Source organism: Mesoplodon mirus, assembly GCF_964341445.2.
Source record: "Mesoplodon mirus genome assembly, chromosome: 13".
NCBI classification, from domain to species: Eukaryota; Metazoa; Chordata; class Mammalia; order Artiodactyla; family Ziphiidae; genus Mesoplodon; species Mesoplodon mirus.
The window spans coordinates 33,448,997-33,465,747 of NC_138989.1; the positions used below are offsets into that span (position 1 = coordinate 33,448,997).

A 16,751-nucleotide genomic window follows, 5' to 3' on the forward strand; every position below is an offset into this window, starting at 1 on the left:
TTGTGCACCACCCCGCCCTCCATTTCGGTGGGAAGCGTTATCAATAATGACTTCTCTTTAGGCTGGGAAGCCCAGGAGACCACCTGTAACTGCAGGTTTAGGGTGGGGAAGGGGGAGACAGTGGGGAGGCGGGGGCTGCCCAAAGACAGGAAACCTCCTCCATCAACCTTCAATTCAGATCTTCTCCATTAATTTAGTATTTCTGGGGCACCCACCCTGTGCAAAACACCGCCAATTTGATTTTTTTCTTTCAAAAAGGGGGAAAAAACCCCAAAACCTGCAGTCCCTAAGCCAATAAATAACTCACCTGAAGGTCAGGAACACCCTCCCCCCACTCTCCCGGGGGTGCCTGGGAGGGATAGAGAGCCGGGCAGAAATCGCAGTGGAAATCCAAAGGCTAACGCGATTGGCAACGGTCTGGAGGCGTCGTCCCCGAGCGCGACCCTGCGCCACGATGGAGAAGGCAGCCGCGGCGCGACAGTCCTGAAGTCCCGCGGCGCCCCCTCCCCCGCGGCCGAGCCTGGCCGGGCGCCGTCCCTGGGCGTGTGCCCCGCCGCAGCCCGCGGAGCCTCCGTGGCTCCTGCAAAAGGGGGCGGGGAGCGCGGCGAGCGGCCCGAGTCTGCGGCTTCCTCCCCACGCCCGAGCCTCCGCGCAGCGCCAGAGGACGCGCGCCCGAGCCCGGTCCCTACGCCGCGGCGCGCCCGGGCCCCCGGCCCAGGCCAGGTAACTTTTCTGCCTGCGGAGCTAGGGGATCCGAGGGGGCTTGGGGTCGCGAGGTGCGTAGGGCGGGCCGTGGGCGGGCGCGGGGCGGCCCGGCGGACTCGTGGCTCCGGCGCCGCTCGTCCGCCCGAACCGCGGGAGCCCGGACCCCCGCGGGGACCCCCGCCGGGCCGAGCCCGGCGCCGCGTCTCGCGCCCGGAGACGTGCCCGCTCCGCCGGCCGCGCTGCAGCATCGCGGGGCCGACGCGCAGCCTGAGCCCTGGCCTCCGGCCTGGGGTCCTCCCTCCGAGCCATGGCCGAGAGGGGCGGTTGGCTCCCCACGCCCCTGCTCTGTCAGTTTCCTCGCCCCCCACCCCCCACCGTCCCGGGCGCCATGTTTTGAGTTACCCCTCGGGGTAGGGTGGGGGCGGGGCGCGGGGGCGACATTGCGGCGCCGCCCGGGGCGGGGGCGGGGGCCGGCCGGCGGAGGGGCCTGGGCGCGGCGGTTGCACGCTCGGCGCGGGGCCGGTAAGGTGTGCTCGCACAAAGCATCCCCGCTCGGGAGCGGCTGGCCGCTTTTATGTAACTTGTCCGCTTCCCCGAAGTGGGGCGGCGGCCCCCGGACGGCGGCGGCCCCCGGATGGCGGCGGGGGCTGCAGCCGGGCGGCCAGGGAGGAGGGGGCAGCGTCTCAGGGTTGGTTCGGGGCCGGGGCACCTGCGGGGCCGAGGGGCCAGGGGCGGCGCTGCTCACCTGGCGCCCACGAGGCTCCGCTGCCTCGGGAGGCGTGTGCGCGGGCGGCTTTGCGGCGGCTGGGGGCGGGGAGCCCGGGGGATGGTGGCCGGGGCTCGGAATCGCGGGAGTCGGGGTCTCAGCCAGTTCCTGGCGGGTGCTTCCCGGCTCCTTGCCGCGGGGGCCGGCTTTCTGGGGTCTCCCCTCGTCTCTCGTCCTCCTTTCCCTCCCCCTTTTCCGTCTCCAACTCTCCCCGCCATCTCACCCCCCCCCCCGCCACCCGCCAAGTTCACGGCTTCTGCAATGCGGTGGGTGTGGTTACCTAGTAAATTGACACTGTGGTCCTTTGCCGCCGGCGCGTTCTCTCCTTTTCGGTTTTCAGATTTCCGGATACAAAGTTGTCTAGGCGTTTCTTCTCCAGTTCCAGCCTAGGGTTAAAGTTAGGGAGAGATTGTTGCAGAACAAATAGAAAGATAAAGAGAACATGTGGTATTAATTACGCGTGGAGGCCGGCCTGAGAAATCCTGAGAGGGTCAGGCAGTCCTGCTGATGCGGCGCTTGCATTACGTGTTTCAGTTGGGGTTTCAGCTTTTTTACATTAGGCTTGCGGAATTGCTTTTGCAGATATCCTGGCCGTCCCTTTTTTTTGGGGGGGGGCCCATTTTAGGCTCTCTGGGGCGGCCAGGTGTGCGTTGGAGTTTCTCCTGGTAGCATTAACTTTCCTAGCAGTAGAGTCATCAAATCCAGGGCTGAAAACGTTCTTTTTGAGTTTTACACTGATTTTTAATGTCTCAAGGAAACAAAAATGATAATTTATGGTCATCCATTTATGATCTGGGAGCCCTGAAGGCAGCACCAATTACAGAAAATTAAGCAGAAAAGCCCTATTAAGAAAAAAGAGCACATCAAGCTTGAGTGAACTCTGGGGAATGGGAGGTGATTTGTATCGTGGCTCAAACAGTGTTTTTTAAAAAAATGCATGTTAATTTTGGTAGCAGACTTTTAAAATTTTAATTGGAGTAACAAAGTCCTTGTGAGAGGAAATAAATTCTACATTGAGAAGGCTGACTTTAATTTATTAACTTCAGAAGGCATTGATGAAAATAAAATAGCTGAATACTAAATAGTCTCATTTGCATTATGATTTTCTGGTGGTTTAGAAAAGCAAAATACCAGATGCACCAGTTACTCCATACAGTTTATGGAGCTAATACACTTTAGGCAAATAATTTTGGCAACACAGAACATGTTTTGTGTATGATTTATCAAGAAGCAGAAGAGAAGCCACTTAATTTAATTTGTAAACCCCTTTGAGGTGAAGGATTGAGAAGAAAAGAGGTCAAAGGTCTGTCTCAGGGAACTGTTTACATTTAATTTTTAAGTCATTTCCTCTGCACGAATGCAACTTAGGTTAAAAGCAGTTTGTGTCAGTTCTTGCACAGTGCTTGGACTTGGGCCAACTTTGAATTGTGTTCAAATAGATCTGGGATTTTTTTTTACTTGATCAGATGCTATTTTATCTAGACATTGGTCTTGAAACATCGGTTGGTCAGATGCATCCAGGGGCCACTCAAGTAGAAGAGGGGCAGCCCTTCATGTCCCAGAAGATGTGATATTGTCAGTACTTTGTGAATCCTTTCTGGATTTACTGTTTGTTGGATTATGGCAGGCATATGCTGTCCAGTGTATTCTCTTCCATGTTGTAAAATATATTTATTTTTTAAGTTAGTGATTTTTTTAAAAAGCCCTAAAATTCACGAATTAGAATTCAAGTCCTCTCCAGTAAAATAGAACTCCAAGAGTAGGCTGAAAAATAAATACATGTTTCTTTTCCATGAGAATTTGACTATAATGGAGAGAGATTTCTTAAGTCCTCGAGTACCCTGGTCATCTTTCCTCCCCCGCCTCTTCCAAGTATCCAACCACAGTCTTCCTCTGAATGTCAGCTTCATTATGGAATATAGACTATTGAAAACCATGACTCAGATTTCTCTTTGGCACGACTTCATTTGGAGAGATCTTTGATGGTGCCACTGCAACATCTCTTTCTTTCGAAAGGCTCCATAGCTGCTAGTTTCTTGGGAATCCATCAGGCACTCCTGGAGGGCTCTGCTGTCATTTGATTTGCCTGGGCTTCAGAGAATTGTGTGCTCAGAAGCAGGGGCTGGAGCAGTGAAGTCACTACCCTGCCTGGTGTTGTGACATCACGATGACTCAAAGGAAACAAGGGTGGGGCAGGCAAAACCAGACCATCTGAAGCATCTTGCTGGCTTTAACTTTGCCTGGTAAATGAATGAGACTCTCCTTTCTCAAGTTGGACTGCGCCGTAAGGTATTGTTTGGAGAATTAGACATGGATGCAAGCCTGCATGGGAAAGTGTATTTCATAGATCGGAAGAGGAGGTTTTCTTGTGTGTGCAGTAGTAGAAATCATTGAATATTCCTCTTACTGAGGAAAATACTGTAATTTGTTTAAAGGGCCACTTAAAAATTATATTTAAGTAACGAGTCTATATTGATGCAAAGAGTCAGTATATTTCTTACTCTCCTTTGTACCCAAATATCTTGCTAAATTCTCGGTTTAGGTTATTGGTGTTGTCTTTCAAAAGTATGTGTTGCTGTCAAGATACAGTCTCTTCTGGGTAGGCAGTGTTCTTTCCGATTTATTTTTAAGTGATGTGTTTGCAGTTGGCAATTAGAAAAAATGGGGGGAGGGAAGCGAGAGGTTTCACAAGTGTAGAAGATATCTGCAGTGATTTGGGGTAATTGATTTCTGTTTAAGTCTTTGCTTTATTTGCAGATTATTTTATAATTTAGCATTTTAGAATTCTCCAAAGTGAGAATTCTAGTGCAGAGATGATCACAGACACGTTGCACCCCAAGTAGTGATGAATCAGTTACAAAAGGAAGTCTGAAATTCTGAAGCTGTAAAGCAAATTTCGTGTTTTGAGTCCTGAATTGAATGTGACGTGAGCATAAAGAAGACCCGAGAACGGCCGCAGCCCGAGGTCTTCTCTCCCCCTCTTTGGTTGGATGACTGTCCTTTTTTCACATGAGTGTATTATGTATGTGGGACCTCTGGGCGCTTCTCACTTAACCACGTCACTGTTCCAAAACACATTTCCAAAGCAAAGGAAAGGAAAAGAGAAAAAAGGAAGAATGGCACAAATAGAGAAGTTGACATTAGGTACCAGAACTGCAGCTTGCTTGGTTGAAATGTCTTCGGTACTGCATTTTTAGACTTTACAATGATTGGTTAAATTGCACACTTTAGAGTGGTAAGCTTCTATTAGCACCAAACCCCTAATTCTTGGGTAATTTGCAGTACAGAGAAAAAGCTGACAACTTAATTTTTAGGTGGTTGACATTTTGATACACTGTTCTTTTAACCCTTCCTTATAAACTTAAAAAAAAGAAAGAAAAAGAAAGCAGAAAGGTTTATATTAAATCTAGAAAACAGATGTGATGTTTACTCTGCCTTGTCTGCTTATTTTTCTCTCCACTTATACTGAGCGAGTGCTTGTTGTTTGGAGGAAATTATTTCTCTTGGAGTTTGATCCCCAGACCAGTATGGGTCTCAACACTTAGGGTATTGAGTAAATGTTTATGGAATTGAATTAAAAAATGAGGCCGTGTGTGACTTACGCTTCACTACAAAAAATACTTGAAAAGGCTTAGAAAACGTGGCCACTTATTTAAAAATGAGAATTATCGGACTCATGTATGCAGTTGTTATTTTTAATGGCACCATCCTCTTCATAACAAGTTTGCTGCTCTGTCCATAGCTCACATTAGGCAGATTCTAGAGGTTTTGTCTGATCCGAGAAGAGAATACTGCAGGTTCCCTGAGAAGAAAGAATGGGATCTTTGCGAGAAGATGTGCAGGCGGGCTGTTCCCTTCCTGCCAGCTCTAATTGGTGTCAGGGAGGATATCAGGAGAGGGGAAATACTCAGAAGAGGAGGAAAGGGATCAGACTGGGGAGTGACAAAGCTGAATTAGGCCTGGGCCATGATATTGATCTTGACGTTGAACTAAAAAGACAAAAACTATTTTCTCTTGTAGATCTCTCTTTGGTCATTTTATGTGTAGTGTTTACATTCTCCAACAGTGACTCTCTGTGTGTTTTAGTCAAGCCCCACATTTCATCCTTTCTAAAACAAACCTATTTTTTTTCACATTTGTACATCTCTGAAATTGGGAAATGTCTTACAGTTGCTCTCAGCCATATGGCAGAGAGAAAGCTGGCAACAGAATTCGTTGACGGGGCACACGCATCAAAAATTGGAGATTGGGTGTTGGTTGGTTGGAAGAAAATCTTGGAGACAGTAATGGAGCACTCGTAAGAAATAGTGCATCACCCATGAAGAAATATAGATGGTGTTGTGTAAAAACATAGACCACAGTAACTGAGTTGGCATGCAATTCAAAAGAGTTGGATTCTGACCTTGTAAAGAATTATTTTGAATATCTTGGCCAGTATGGTTTTTTTTTTTTTTTTTTTTTTTGCGGTACGCGGGCCTCTCACTGTCGTGGCCTCTCCTGTTGCGGAGCACAGGCTCCGGACACGCAGGCCCAGCGGCCACGGCTCACGGGCCCAGCCGCTCCGCGGCATGCGGGACCCCCCTGGACCGGGGCACGAACCCGCGTCCCCTGCATCGGCAGGCGGACTCCCAACCACTGCGCCACCAGGGAAGCCCCGGCCAGTATGTTTTGTTTCTCTTTTCTTTATGAATGCACAGAATATCTAAATAAATCTAAAAGAGTTCTCTAAATAGAAAATTAAAATTCCAGCATTTGAGTTACCTCTTAATTCGCAGAGTGCTACATATCTTGTTATTTCTTACAGTTAACGGTGTCATGAATTTTATGAAATATGGTTTGTCACTTGGCTATGCAAATTTAAAAAATGTTTTATAATGTTCGGTGCTTATTCACATGGTCCCTTCTATGTATTGGTAATAATGTTTCTTATGCACATCCCTTTGTAGGAAAAATCGATTGAGCGGTCTTCATTTTCTGTTTTGGCTTTTCCAATTTGGTCCCTGGAAGATGGTTGGACTTTGACTAGTCATTGAGCAGACATTCCAGATAGAACACTCCAGAAGTCAAGAGGCCTGCATTTAACTGGAATGTAGCCTTTATCCTGGGAAGTACTAGGAGATGAGTCTAAGGAGTGTGGGGCTTGATTGTGGATATGAAACTAAGGGATATTTTGGACTTTGCTAGGTACTGGGGAGCCATTGAAAGTAGTGGAGTCAGAAAGAAGATGCTTGGTGATAAATGTAGGATGTATTGGAAGAACAGGAGTCTGGAGACAGATGGTCTTTTGTTAATGGAGTAATCCAAAAAGTTTCAGAAATTGACTGTAAGGCTAATTCCTCTCAATGACTGATATTTTGGCAATTCACTACATGTATTTTTTGTGGTCATATTTAGTTGAAAGTTAAATATTACTTTTGGACCGTTTAGGGTGGAAAATGAGATGTTCAGAAGATAGAATGATTTTCATTCCTATTTATCCTTCCAATTAAAACATCTTTGTTATTTCAGGTGTTAAGAATAATCCATACTTGCTGTAAAATATTTTCTAATAATATCGAAAAACAAGAAGAAGAAATCTTGTTGTCTAGAGATAGCTACTGAAGATATGTTGGCAAAAATCCTCCCAAAGCTGCCTCTTTGAGTGTGTAATAGACTATAGTGGGTCTTGGAATCAGACAGACCTGGGTTGGGCTCCCAGTCTTCCTATGTGATTGCTTTGTGTCATGGGTCAAGTCTCTTAACTTCTTTTTTTTTTTTTTTTTTTTGCGGTACGCGGGCCTCTCACTGTCGTGGCCTCTCCCGTTGCAGAGCACAGGCTCCGGATGCGCAGGCTCAGCGGCCATGGCTCACGGGCCCAGCCGCTCTGCGGCATGTGGGATCTTCCCGGACTGGGACACGAACCTGTGTCCCCTGCATCGGCAGGCGGACTCTCAACCACTGTGCCACCAGGGAAGCCATCTCTTGACTTCTTGAGTCTAATCACTTACAAAATGGCTGCAGTGCCTAAACCTCAAGGATATGAGGATTACATATATAATACATGCACAGCACTGGGCATAGTACCTGGTACATCACACGTACCTAGTTAATAGCAGTATCTTTGTTCGACACAAGTACAGATTTGTAGACAGTTACATATTTGGCATGAGTAGACTTCTGACTTAAATACTAAGATGTAACCTTTTTCTTTTTTATGCAACAGTATGTTCTGGGGAGCTTTTTCATCTATACCAATCTTTATCTGCATCATTATTTTTAATGGGAGATAAATATCTTCTTTGGGTCCTGTGTAATACTAGTAAAGCATCATTACCTTGACGATGACGATGAGAAGCCTTGTCATCCAGTCCCTCCTCCTCCTGCTGTGTACTGCCTACACACTTTTCATCATTGTCCTGCATCACAGCCATCAGAGAGCTGTGGCGAAACAGGACATTAAAGTAAAATTAAAGTCTCTAACGATGATTGTGTACATCTCAATGTTGTGCGTAAATATTTAGTCTTAACTGAAACAACCAGCCTTTAGCCATCTATTTCCCAATTTCTTAATTCGAACTGTTGTGTAGAGGCTCTTCATGGGGTGCTGGTGCCCACCGTTTCCCACATGCCTCCTGCACGTCCCAAGGGGCAGCAGACACCGCAGCCTGAACCCAAACCAGCCTGAACTCAGAGTCAAGACGCTTCAGAGGCTGCGATATACTAGGAGTTATGGGGGCGCTGGCCCAGAGATAGAAAATACTAAGCTTCCTTTGGCCTTGTTCTGAGTTCCAGAGCCTCCCCTTCTCCTCTGTGGCAGGGGTTAGCACAGGTCAGGCTCACCGCACAGATTCCGTGCAGATCCTCCAGGCACATGAGCTGCTCTGTCATGTTCTTGAAAAGCACATAGTTTGGATGGACCTTAGATTTACCTGAAAGCCAGTCTTGTTTTCCCCGTGTTCATGCAGTTGAGGAAGACAGCTTTATGAACCAAAGGTGACGCTGTGGGGCATGGTACCTGGAATTCTCCTAGCCCCCGCCGTCGTGGACTCTGAGCTTCAGCACGGGCTTGGGAGTGGCCAGCTTTTGTGCAGTTTTCATATGGAGAATTACATCACAGAGATATAGAGAGGTTTTCGTAATATCCTTACAGAGAATTCCTGGTTTTTGATACCATTCTTTTGTGCTACTAGATTTTGACTTTTATTGACTTGAGTTTAAGAGGAATACTCTTAGTGGAATGCGTATAAAGTTGGAAAAATAGAGGTTGACTGATTTGTCTGCTCAGGACATTTGGAAAGTTTCTCCCCCTCATTCTTAAACCCTAGGCAGCAGTCATTCACGGGGAGGAGCCGTGTTGTAGAACAAAGGAAATCCAGCAAGTTAGAAAAGATACATTGAAACCTCTGTCAGCCTTCAGGTGTGTAACTTTGGACAGGTTACTCCATTTCTCTGGGCAATGAAATGGTGATGGTGGTGCAACCTCAAGGTTGAAAGAAAACTTCTGTGTTGGGAGACATCTAGAGCAGTGTGGAGTCCAAGTAGGCGTGTCACAAATGTTCTGCCATTTCAGCTCATAATGTTTACCTGCTTTGCCAAGTTCCTAGGGACCTATGTTAGGAATTGCGAGGCTCTAAAGATAAATCCTCAAGGGGAATATGGAATTTTGTAACATTCCACCACAAGCTCCATCATCCAAAAGATGACCCTCAATGAGAACACAAAATTTTGTCAAATTTGAAACTCCAAATAACAAGAGTTGAAGTTTTCAGAGAATTAGCCACAAGCTGTTTTCAAATTTTCATGTGAAACAGAGTCACCTGGGGAATTTGTTAAAAAGCAGTGTCCAAGGACCCATCCACAGTTCTCACTCAGTAGGTCTGGAGTTGGGTCCTGGCACCTGTATGTCCAACAAGTTCAGTGGGTTTTGATGCAGTGGTCCCTAGACCGCATTCTGAGATCGCTGTCATAAGGAATCATCTCAGTGACTTTCCAGCTTACTGGCTAGTGTCTGGTAAACATCTGGAAAGATAATACACTGCAAATAAATGGTACTAATGGTCGAGAGAATGCTTAGCATAGAGCAAAGAGCCTTGCCTGGATTTCGCTATGGCTGGTCCATCACCACTTTTTTTTTTTTTTTTTTTTTTTTAAATTTTTAGCTGCATTGGGTCTTCATTGCTGGGTGCAGGCTCTGTCTAATTGCGGTGAGCGGGGGCTACTCCTCGTTGTGGTGCGCCGGCTTCTCACGGCGGTGGCTTCTCGTTGCGGAGCATGGGCTCTAGGCGCGCATGCTTCAGTAGTTGCAGCTTGCAGACTCAGTAGTTGTGGCTCGCGGGCTCTAGAGCACAGGCTCAGTAGTTGTGGCGCACAGGCTTAGTTGCTCCGTGGCATGTGGGATCCTCCCGGACCAGGGATCGAACCCATGTCCCCTGCACTGGCAGGCAGATTCTTAACCATGGCGCCACCAGGGAAGTCCCCACTTACCACTTTTGTGGCCCCAGGAAATTATGTAAAATTTAAAAGGTTAAGGAACTAGGATTAAAGGTTAGTTTTCTTATCTGTTAAATAGGGATGATAGTAATTATTTATTTAGCATAAAGGTTGGGAGTATGAAATGAGTATCTTAAGTGAAAATATGTGGCTCTCTAATACATCTTCAGTTGGGGTTAGTTTTCTTTCCTTATGATTGATAATAGAAAAATGGAGTGAAATCAGTGAAGAAGAGATGCATCTATGAGTAAATGTGATTCTGCTGATCAAAATCATACCGAGTACTTTGGATCTTACAGATATTTTCAAGATATTATGAAGTTCTTAACTTTTATATAGGAGCTACAAAACAAAACAGTTAAATTGCATCGATTTCTTAGGATCCAAAGACGAATTCAAGAGGGAGCTTCCAGTCTTTGGAGCTCCAGTTGCATTGCAGCCTAAGAGTCTTCAGAAGCTTTCCTGAGAGCATGGCCCTGTCTCAGTAGAGAGCCAGTAAGTCAGATGAATTATCAAAACCCCATCAGACATTGCCTTTCTCCCTCTCACTGCACCTTCTCCAGTCACCTTCAGACACACATCTTGGAGTCACCTGTCAGAGTGTTTTAACATTAGGACAATGTATGTAAAAGGTAAAGGATGTAATATACAAATATTAGGAAACTAAATTTCATAATCTCTTTTTCTACTCAGTTTCTGGCAGAATGTTCCTCTGAAACAGTTATCAGCATTATCAGTTTACCGTCATACCTGTTATTTCTAAATGCTCCTATTTAAGGGTTGGATTTCAAGTTGATCTCCCTGCCTTCGCCCTTCTCCTGGCTAGAATTGTAAACGACCTTGACTTTGCCATTTTAGTCCTGAAGAGCTTGTGTTGCTGGTCAAATGAAGGACGTCCCCCCACCCTCCCTACCTCAGTGACTGTTTTACTGGCCCCCAGGATGGATCCACATCTTCTCCACTCAGACCAGCTTCTGTCCGGATTCTCTCTTTTCCCAATGACTCCAGTTCCAGTGTCTCCCAGCCTAACAAAATAAGCAAAACAAAACAAACCAACCCATCTTTTAACTCAGCTTCCCCCCAAAGCTTACTGCCAGTGTTTCTTATCTGGTGCTTGGCCATGAGCGAGACTTTGTTGAAATTATGATTTTTTTTTCCAGGCAGGATATTCATTTGCCAATAGCAATAATTAATTTTAAAAGAGTCACTAACATATACCAAAATCCAATTCTAAACTGGAAAGACTGATGATGTGACACCTTGAACCTTTGTAAAGTTTTCTTCCTTTTTTCATTAGCCATCTATATTGTTTATTCCACAGATACTTACAGAATGCTTCTTAGGTACCTGGTACCTTGCTCGGTGCTAGGGTTATAGCAAAGAACAGGACTTAACCAAGCCTCGGCTCTCCTGGACCCTGTATTTTAAGCTGGAGGACCAGCAATAAACAAATAAACAGATATGATTTCAGATCGGGATGAACGCTCTGAAGCAGGACTAGGTCACGGTGTCGACGGGTGTAGAGGGCTATTTCAGATACTGTCATCTGGGGATGTTTGACATTTTATTAAGTCCTTCCTTCTCGTTTGTACCCCTCCTCTGCAAGTGTGACATCATCCCTAGATTGTGATCCGTACCAGGCGGTCCACATCTTCAATCATCTGCATGTCTTTGGGCCTCGTATAGCACCTCGCCAAAGTCCCGTGTTAACTGCGGAACAGATAGCTTCTACGCTCACCAGCCCTCTTTCTTGTACCTTACCTTTCTTGTGATATGATTTTTACTTAGAATATACATTCTCTTGCTTCTCCTTTAAGTTTGATTTCTTGGACCATCCCACTCAGATGTGGACTTAACTATGGAAATAATGAAACGTGCACTTAAGGTTAAGATGTTATCATCTTTTGCTTAAAGAAGGTTTCCCAAATTGTGAAAGCTACACTTGCCTCTGGTCTCAACCCACATTAAATGCCCCCTTTTGTGAATTCTGACTGCAACTCTAGTTAGTCAGAACCCAGAAGTAGACTGTGTCCCAACTCATCTTCTCACGGGCTCACATGAGAGATACGTCCAAAGGCTTGGATTTATTTGTGATTGGACTAAAAAGTCACTGGACGTCTCAGAGACATAAATTCTCATATAAAAGTGTAGAACAAACAGCCCTTTCTTCCTGCAGAATTACTGTGATGATCCAATGGTAATTTTCCATTGTCCAATCAATTTTCAAGCCGTAAGATGAGGGCAGTAATCATCGGCAGTATTGTTAGGGAGTCAAGGTGGCAGACATTTAGTTGAAGGAACATCTCTGATTTCTTTCATGCTCTGCTCCCACTGTTCTGCACCTTCAGTACTTCTCCTGGCGATGACGTCCGTTCTGAGGACTTCGTGCCAGCACCGTGCAGGTATTGGTGGCAGAGGAGGAAGCAAAATGAACAGCAGCCACTTGATGGCCCCCAGGGCGCAGAGCTGAGTCACTGCCCGCTTGGCAGTCGTTTGGCTCTGACAAGTGCTGTGATAAGGGAATCGGGGCTCCAAATTGCTCAGGGGAAGCCCGCCTCCCCATACTCAGGTGTGGTCCTGGGACGAGAGGGAGTGAGATCTAACCTGGGACCTGAACGTGACCAAAGGTCGGCACCTGGTGGAGAAGAAGGGAGGGGCCTCGTAGGGTCCAGAGTGGGCTAAAGAGGGGTGTTTGCTGTAACTGACCAGCAGGTACAAAGGCCCGGGGGAAAAGGGTGCTTAGTCAGAAATCGCACATGGCTATGGAGTGAGATTGGATCTGGGGAGAGCGCTGGGGAGGTGACAGTGGTGCAGAGGCCCTCGGGGTCTGTGGGACATCCCGGGAGAGATGTCTGGGAGCCTTCACACGGGAGTCTGAAGGCCAGAGGGGTCCAGCGTCAGGATCAAGACGTGGACTCATTACAGTAGGATGCTATTAACGCCATGGAAGATGAGGCCCGGGAGAGGGCGAGAAGGGCGTGTGCAGAGGAAGAGAGTGGAAAGAGGGAAGGGGACACACCTGGAAACGTGTTTTGGAAGGAGCAGTGCCCAGGGCTCCCGGGCACCCAGGCCCTCTCTGTGCCTGAAACAACTTTGGTTCAGCTGCCATGATGTTGGTGGTCTCACGGCGAGGGGCTTAGAGTGCGGGACCCATTTCCCCAGGGAGCACCTGCCGCTTCTGCTTCCTCGCTTTCCTGTGGTCCTGAGGATGGAGCAGACTGCAGGAAGTGGAGGAGCCAGTGCCCCCAGGGATCCCTCAGGGAAAAGCCCTGGATACACCGCTGCTTTTCCACACGCCGGTGAGCTGTGAAATACACATGTGTATATGATATATGATGTCCTTTTATCCGTAGCATTTTATTTTTTTAAAGAAGTATACTGAGAAGCAAAGGTGACATTGCTAAAAGTACCTCCCTCCTATGTAGATAAGGGGCTGTGTCTAAAATGGTGACAGGCAGCTCAGTTTAAAACACTAAACATAGATTGCCATTTTTTCTTTTATGCAGCCTTTTCTGTAGACCCTAAACGGTTCTAATGTGTAGTTTCAGGGTGCTAGAAAAGTGATGACAGCTTTATCATTCCGTTAATTTGTTCTCTTTTTCCTCGTACCAGAAGTGATTCCACCAGTGGTACAGTATTCTTTTTTTTTTTTTTTTTGCGGTACGCGGGCCTCTCACTGTTGTTGCCCCTCCCATTGCGGAGCACAGGCTGTGGACCCGCAGGCTCAGCGGCCATGGCTCACGGGCCCAGCCGCTCCGTGGCATGTGGGATCTTCCCGGACCGGGGCACGAACCCGTGTCCCCTGCATCGGCAGGCAGACTCTCAACAACTGTGCCACCAGGGAAGCCCGGTACAGTATTCTTAATCACAGCGGAACAGAAATACTGGTGCCGCCTTGTCCATTATGCAGAGGTCCATGTCAGGATGACCCACGGATGGTTAACTAAGAGACCAGAGGATGCTGAGATAGGGTTGAAGATTCCTCTTAAAAAATAGTGCGAAGTATTTCTGATACGTGAAAGGTTGAAAGGTAATATAATGACCACCTATGTATCCAACATCCAGTTTAAGAAATAAAATGTTACCCCAAATTGCTTATCTCCCCAAGTTCTCCTCCACAGTTGTACCTCCCTCCCTCCTAGAATCGGCCATTCTTCTGATTTGGTGTTTATCGTAACCATAAAATTTCTTTATTCCTTTTCCCCTCACTCTTTATAGCATCACTAAATTATTTGTGGTGTTGTTTTTCATGTTTACGCAACTTTAAACGGTGTCCTGTACCTGTCCTTCTGCAGCTTGCTTTGTTCATGCAGCACATGCTGGAGTCTCCTGTCTGCTGACACCTCCAGGAGCCCACGGTGTAGTTCTTATGTGTGAAAACCGATGCTTTAACCATGGTTCGTGGCTTCCTCCCCAGGCCTTGAACAAGGTTGTGCTTCCCCCCTCAGAATGTGGTGCAGCCGGCTGCCTTGTATCCTCCCATTCTGCATCTCTGGATTCAACTAACCATGGATTGAAAAATATTTTTTTAGAATGTTCCAGAAAGTTCTAAAAAGCAAAACTTGAATTTGCCCCCATCAATTATTTACATAGTGTTTGCATTGTATTGGTTATTGTGAGTAATCTAGAGATGATTTAAAGCAAGGGTCGCCAACACCCCGGCCACGGTAGCAGGCCATTTAGGAACTAGGCAGCACAGCAAGAGGTAAGTGGCGGGCGAGTGAGCGAGCAAAGCTGCATCTGTATTTACAGCCGCTCCCCATCAATCAATCGCATTACTGCCTGAGCTCCACCTCCTGTCAGCATTATGGTGAGTTGTACCATTATTTCATTATATATTGTAATGTAATAATAATAGAAATAAAGTGAACAGTAAATGTAATGCACTTGAATCATCCCGAAACCACCCCCCACCCCGGTCCGTGGAAAAATTATCTTCCACAAAACCGGTCCCTGGTGTGAAAAAGGTTGGGGACCACTGGTTTAGAGTATATGGGAGGGTGTGCAGGGGGTTAAGCAAATACTACGCCATTTTACCCATGGGACTTGAGCATCGTGGACTTGATACCGTGGATTTTGGTATCTGAAGGGGTCCTGGAACCAACCCCCCCAAGACACCAAGGGATGACTGTCCTTGCTGCCCCTCAGCCTGGGACATCCTCCCCAGCAGGTTACAGAGCTTGCTCTGCACACACACACCCACCACCTCTCACCCCGCCCAGCACTGTTCCCCTTCCCTGCTGCTGTTTCTTCATGGCACTACATATTTTACTTATTTATGTTTATTGTGTGCGTTCCCCAAACAGAATATCAGCTCCATGGGGACAGGACTTAATCTGTTTTGTTCACCGTGGACCCCAGCTCTGAGAACAGTGCTGGACACGTAGTAGGTGCTCAGTAAATAGTAAATGAAGGAGTCATTTAAAATGTGATGTGACCTTATGAAGGAGAATTCGCAATCCACTTTTAACATTTCATTTAGTGGATATGATTTTGCAAAAAATGATTTAATGTCGAGTTATAAATATAACCTTAACAAGTGAGACTCCCTGATGAGAAGAGGTCACTTGTGTGGCCTGAAGGATCTTTCTGGGATGTGAGAGAATTGGTGTGTGCACCAGATCAAGACCTTCCTGCTCTGATCAGTGAATTCAGCCACGCCTCCCAGAGTGACAGTTGGGTTCCAGTCATTTTCAATTAGTTTGGACTTGCAATTCTTTATGCTCATTAGGGTATAGTAATTTTTCCCCTCCCCAAGAATTAACACTTCCACATTGTCGTATCTTCCCAGACGTGCCATCTGGCCTGCCCACTTCTTTCCCTTCCATTTTTAGCACAGTCGAAGGTAAACAGGTTTTTTTTTTTTCTTCCTTACCAATGAATATTCCATTTTCTTGTAATTTGGAAGATAATTTGCACACCTCTCATTTTCACTCTTTGTATTCAGTGCTGGGAAAAATCAAAGCATGGTTGGTTTTCTGAGCTCTTTAGTTAACCATGAAGTAGATAAGAGAGGTTTTGATTAGGTGTGCATCCTAATTAAAGAAAATGAATGATAAATTTCCACTTGGACCGCCGTAGATAATGACTCTGACATAGAAGGATGGATAGTCGTGTTGTCCTATTGGCAAAATCATTTATAACTTGGTTTTGAAGAATTTCTTATCTAAAAGAAAGTTTTCATGACTGCCTTTTTTCTACTTCTTTATGAAAAATGAAAATTTTGTCTAAATCTGAATATTCTGTCTAGACTTCATGAGGGTAGAGATCTGCAGTTTTTCTTTATCTACCTCCAGGTACTCAGGAAGTGTTTATCTACCTCCAGGTGAAATGGAATGGTTTCTCGTCATTGTTAAATTTGTTTTCACTTACGTTCCTTTCTTCTCAATGTCAGCAGTGACTTGTTCTTGGATGAGCCTTTGCGATCTGCATGATGAGTTGAACGTGTCGGTTGATAAAGGGGAGTTGATTGAGTGGTAAAGATGATAGCAACTTAGATATTCTTTAATAACTAAGGATGTTGGACGCCTGTACCCACCCCCCCATCATCCTGCCTCGTGACCTGCTTCAGTGCGTGACCCACACGCTAGTTTGGAGCAAGATGTACAGGTGCCCCACCTCTTGGGATCCATCTGTCTTTGGCTCCTCTGACTTTAGGAGGTCTGATGACAACCAGGACTCAATTTGAAGCCATTATTCCTCAGCGTGGGCAGTCAGGTTTCTGTCTCAGGCCCGGATGAGCAACTTTGATGTTCTGAAACTCCTTTTAAAGAGTCTGTAATGACGGAGATAATTGTTTTTATGGCTTTCT

General features: G+C 46.3%; 1 protein-coding gene across 7 annotated transcripts in view; it reads left to right on the forward strand.

Annotated features, from left to right (window-relative positions):
• The first annotated feature begins 447 nt into the window (after nt 1–447).
• EPB41L3 (erythrocyte membrane protein band 4.1 like 3) overlaps nt 448–16,751 on the forward strand; it is a 140,744-nt gene continuing 124,440 nt past the window's right edge. For 4 of the 7 annotated variants that reach the window (XM_082641688.1, XM_082641687.1, XM_082641690.1 and 1 more), the window contains exon 1: nt 638–723. The gene's annotated coding sequence lies outside the window, so the exon portion shown is untranslated. Of the gene's footprint in view, nt 724–1,165; nt 1,228–16,751 lie in introns of those variants that run through there. The other 3 variants (XM_082641689.1, XM_082641692.1, XM_082641686.1) reach the window with 3 other exon arrangements.